At 39.1% G+C, this 5,335-nt stretch overlaps 1 long non-coding RNA gene across 2 annotated transcripts in view; it reads left to right on the top strand.

Moving 5' to 3' along the window:
* Window positions 1–1,156: 1,156 nt before the first annotated feature.
* LOC145721216 (uncharacterized) overlaps window positions 1,157–5,335 on the top strand; it is a 6,858-nt gene continuing 2,679 nt past the window's right edge. For both annotated transcript variants that reach the window (XR_014144762.1, XR_014144761.1), the window contains exon 1: window positions 1,157–1,632. This is a non-coding gene — a long non-coding RNA (uncharacterized LOC145721216). The remainder of the gene's footprint in view (window positions 1,633–5,335) is intronic.

The following is a 5,335-nucleotide window of genomic DNA, read 5'->3' as shown; positions in this document are numbered from 1 at the left end:
GAGTCTCTCCCTCTCCTTTTGCCCCTCCCCCTCTCATAAATAATAAATCTTTAAATATATATATATATATAGTTGGTCATTGTGATGTTGTGCAGAAAGTCCAGATGATCCATGTCTCTTAGGACTATATTATGCAAGAAGGTTGCAAAATTAACATAGTCCTGTATATAAGTGTATGCTGTAATCTGTCCATGTGAATGTGAATTGTTTCTGATCCTATTTACTTATAGAAATAAAATTTAAAAAAGAGCTTATTCCTCCAGTCATTGGCTGCATACTGTGCTCCAGGACCTATTAATCTGCTCTAGCAAACATACATCCGTCATGGCAGCTCCAGTTGCAGCTAATACTAGATTCAGTTCGTGGTAATCTGCTGCCTACCTCCAGGATTTGTCTGATTTCTTCCCGGACCACACTAGTAAATTCTGCATCCTCCAGGAGTATTGCACTAATTTCTCCCAACCCCCCTCCCTTGACCCTGGGGTACAACCTTGTTTTGTTTTGTTATTTATTATCTTGGCAGGTGGGCTGGAGCAGCTTTAGTTTCTTCTACCTAGCCTTCCCCAGTGTGATAACTCTTATACCACAGCCTAACAACTCAAAATAGGGATTTCATAATTCCAGGTATATCTGTTTCAGTGATATACTCAGGAACTGAGGAAATGACCAGAAGGAGGGCCCACATGTGCAGTACTCTTCAAATGCCTGATACATTCAATCAACTAGAGCATTCCCTTCCACACGCAGACCACCACTATTCACCAGTGGTGAAAGTTTAAGAATTGGGCCAGCACCTTGTACCAGGATTATCTGTGTTACATCTCTCACCAGTGACGGGGGATCCTCACTGCCATCTAGTCTGAGCAATTCAACTCCAAAACCCCTTTATACTCCCAATTTTCTCAGATCACTCCTGGCACCAACTGTTGGTAGGTTGTGTTCTCTGAAAAGCAGACTCAATTAGAGTTTAGCAATTCAGACTGTTTATTAGGGAATGCCCTTGGGATCCAAACCGCAAGAGAAATAGGAAGCAAGATTGGGCAGACTGATCCTAGTCTGATTAAGGGGCAGGGAAACATTTTTTTGTTTTATTTTCATAAAATAAGCATTTTATTTTTTTGTTTTAAGCATTTTATTTTCATAAAATAAACATTCTAAACTGACAACTTACTGTATCTAAAATAACTTCTACGTTCTTTAGGCAAACCCATCTCAGCTGTGAGTTTTGTTGGGGGGGGGTTGTTGTTGTTTGTTTTTACATAAAAATTTTCCTGTTTCCTTACACTCTAGTAAATTCAAGATCGGATTGGAAAGGGAACTTACTTGAGTAAACTGAGAATAATATGTTTTAAAATGAAAATTAGCCTTAAATGTTTTATGATATTTTTATACTATATATCTATATCTGAACTGTCTTAAAATAAATCCCAGTTGGTAATGTTCTCACTTAATAAGTTATATATTTCTATAATGTTCAGTTTTAAATTATAATCAGTGTTACTGAATTGGGTTTAAAAAAACATAAAAGGTAATGGAATTTATGTTTTAAGTATATAATTTACCTTTTTCTCTTTTTAGAAACTATACTCCACCTCCCAAAACTGGTTAATAGTGGCATGGAAGATCCATTTGGTGAGTATCACCTGCATTTTTCTTAGTAGATGATATTTGTGGGGTGTTTCCCAAAAAAGTCATATTGCAGACTAGGAAGACTAGTTAGGAAGTACTTAAAATTTAAAATAGGCATTTAAAATATGCAAAAGCAAAGGGGACCAGAGGCCATTTTCCGTGTTTAACCTCAGCATGCTGGAATAAGATTTTGATTCAAGCATTTTGTGATTCTTTGCCAAATGTAAAGAAGTCTGAATCTCGTTTTATGCCAGTGTAAGTTGAAGTACGGTAAAAATGTTACCAGCGTTACATTCTGCTCATGCCCAGTTACTCTAGGTGACAGGTCAGACACTTGGGCTACTGGTACAAGTAATTAGATAGCTCAGGTTAACAGCTGTTGTCTTGCTTTGGGAAGATGGCTGAAAACTTGGCAAGGTCCAAATTTCTCCTCTGCTTTTATTTATTTATTTATTTATTTATTTTAAATTTTTTTTAAGATTTTATTTATTTATTTGACAAAGAGAGACACAGCCAAGGAGGGAACACAAGCATGGGGAGTGGGAGAGGGAGAAGCAGGCTCCCTGCTGAGCAAGCAGCCCGATGCGGGGCTCGATCCCAGGATCCCGGGATCATGACCTGAGCCGAAGGCAGACGCTTAACGACTGAGCCACCCAGGCGCCCCTCTCCTCTGCTTTTAATGACCCTAAATTGCTTCTTTTGGACCTCGGTGGGTTCCCCCCCTCCCCCCAGGGTACTTTATAAGTTCATCAGCATAATCCGCAGTGTGAACACTAGAGGGCAGTCAGTACTTTGGTCTTAAGTTTTATTACCAAGTTAATTACTTATGAACAGTTTAGTAAATCGAGTTGATTTTGGTTGCCTGGTGACAAATCCTAAAGAACATGTACATATGACAAACTAGAGTAACATTTGACTACTCCAAAGGTGTTTACTGGAAACTTACTTTTTCTCTCTGACCTCCTTACCTCACCTAACTTAAGCATAACCTAAGTTTAATCGAATCTAATTAATTAAATTTATCATTAAATTAATTAAATTTACTAGAGAATACCAAAGGGAGAGTTGCTATGGAAGTTATGGTTTGTCAGTAGTCAATTGAAATATAAATGGAAATGTGCTTTTGATCACTTAGTATGAGAAAAAGGTTGTGTTCTGTGCTAGTGAGATTTTTTCCTCTTACACTTTAAATCTTGGAATCTGTAATTTGATTAACATTTATATTCATAATGTGGATTCTAGAGAAAAATGGATTTTTCTTAGTTACAAAACATACGTATAATAATATTTGCTAGTTTATGGTCCATTCGATACCACTGGACAAAGAATAGAATTCTGAATGTAAAATAAGTTTGTTTCTAAAAAGATGGAGTTCCTTTAAGATAGGGTGAGAATTTTGTTATAATTAGATTAGCTGACAGTTACGTAGTTTGAAAAAGAATTATTTGTTGTATTCTGAAAATAAAAGTGACCCATCAAGTTCCGGAGGGACAGACCTAAGGCCTCTGGGACCTTTCCTATGTAGACAAATATTTGCACATTTCATTATATAATATTTTAATATCACCTTTGTTAATACTACCACTGGTCTCACTGGAAAAGTCCTAAATATTGAGAAGCTGTCAGACTCACTCTGGTGAATATGTCTTCCAAAATTGTAATTTTCTTTTTGAAAGCCTGACATATCACTGGCAGCAAGTACTGTCAGTTTTCTTCGTAGTGATAGATTCACTTTTGTTCAATTTTGAGAAAATATCTGTCAAATATTTAAGCTTGAATAATATAGTTTGTTATTCAAGTAAAAATGGTATTTCATGAAAAAAACCTGGCTAGTTGAGCTTGCAACTCAACCACACAAGTACTTTTACTAAAGGTAACTGTTACATTTCAGTATATGTTATGTGCATACTTACCATTCCTTACACAGAATAATAAAAGGACATGTACTGAAGCGTTGAGATTTATTAAAACTAGCAATTTTTACGGCTTTATCAAGGACATTCTTAAATCAAAACTGGCATTGTTTTTAACTGCAGTAACGTAATGGTGAAGACCGTGAGTCCTATTACAGTTTGGTGCTGCCGCCTTGATTTGTGTTAAGGTACCAGCAGTTTCGCTCACCATTGCTTTTGCACCATTGGTACAGTGTCAACACTGAAAACGGCGAATAATCCTTTAGTATTACTAAGTAAGTATGTAGCTGTACCTCTTAGACTCCTGGAAGGATCTCAGGGATCTCCAGGCATCAGAGGACCATACTTGCTTCCGTTTCCTCAGGTTTAAAGAGTCTATTCTATGGAAGAAAAGCAACTTTGGGCAAAGTCAAGACTTGTCCTGGAAATTGTATTGGGCAGGGCTCCAGTGTGGACCCACTCTTGGACTTGTAGCAGAAGTATGGTCAGAGGGAGTGAGCAGTTCTGAGTTCTGTGATTTCTCCAAGTTGACCATGACCCACCTATAGCTTTTAGGAGTTGGTTAAAGAACACTTCTGTGAGATGAAATGAGTGTTCTGAGCTCATTAGGCAGCTGAGTATTTTTTTTGTTTTAAGATTTTTATTTATTTATTTGACAGAGAGAGAGACAGCAAGAGAGGGAACACAAGCAGGGGGAGTGGGAGAGGGAGAAGCCGGCTTCCCGCTGAGCAGGGAGCCCGATGCGGGGCTCGATCCCAGGACCCTGGGATCATGACCTGAGCCGAAGGCAGATGCTTAATGACTGAGCTACCCAGGCACTCCAGCAGCTGTGTATTTTGAGAAGAAATTTATCAGCACTTAGTCAAGATAAGCTGAGGACCAGGCTCACCTAGGCACTATATTCTTATATTCAAAAAGAGGATAGGGATGCCTGGGTGGCTCAGTCAGTTAAGCGTCTGCCCTCAGCTCAGGTCATGATCCCGGGGTCCTGGGATCGAGTCCCATATCAGGCTCCTTGCTCAGTAGGGAGTCTGCTTCTCCCTCTGCCTGCTCTGCCTGTCACTCCCCCTGCTTGTGCTCTCTCTCTGACAAATAAATAAAAATCTTTAAAAAAAATTTTTTTTTAAAAAGAGGATAAATGGCAGCAGAGATCATAGTGATGGCAGCCTTCAGTATGTCTCTTGGGTCACTGTTCCAATCTGGACAGATGTCTCTCTGGGTGTGGTGCACAGATGTCCTCCTGGATAGCACTACTCACCTGGGGGCTCAGCTCAATCCTGTGTCTTCTTTTTTGATGGCCAGGTGCTTCTCAGTGCTGGGCCTCCCAGAAGTTTCCTGGTTCTCATCTCTTTTTCCTTTAGCTCTGCCTCCTGGAGGATTTCTTTATCTTTATCCTCAATTAAAATCTTCTTTCCTACTCTTATGTTCTGAATTTCTGGGAGGTCTCTTTTATTCGGGGAATGTTTCTTTCATAGTATCCTTTTATTGTTTCAGGAAACTTTCTTTGCCTTGCAGTCCCTTTTCCCCTAAAGTTGCTTTTCTATGTTTGTTTTGATCTGTTTTATGTTAGAGTTTTCCTCTGATGTCTCATAATAATTAGCTGTCTGCTCGTGATTAAGAGTGGGAAGCTCTAAATTAGAAGCTTTAAACGCATAGGCTGATTACCTCTGGACCTTTCTGTAGGGTGAGCTTCTTGCCCATCTTGTTGAGGAAAAAGCCCCATGTCAGTAGGAGCAGATTTTCCGTCACTGACTAGATGTCTAGATGGTAAGGGGTGAAGAGGATTTGGGGGG

Source organism: Leptonychotes weddellii, chromosome 4 (genome assembly GCF_054177405.1).
Source record: "Leptonychotes weddellii isolate Sample4059 chromosome 4, ASM5417740v2, whole genome shotgun sequence".
In the NCBI taxonomy this organism is placed as follows: domain Eukaryota; kingdom Metazoa; phylum Chordata; class Mammalia; order Carnivora; family Phocidae; genus Leptonychotes; species Leptonychotes weddellii.
The sequence above is the reverse complement of the archived record's forward strand: the minus strand, read 5'-3'. Positions and strand labels throughout refer to the sequence as shown.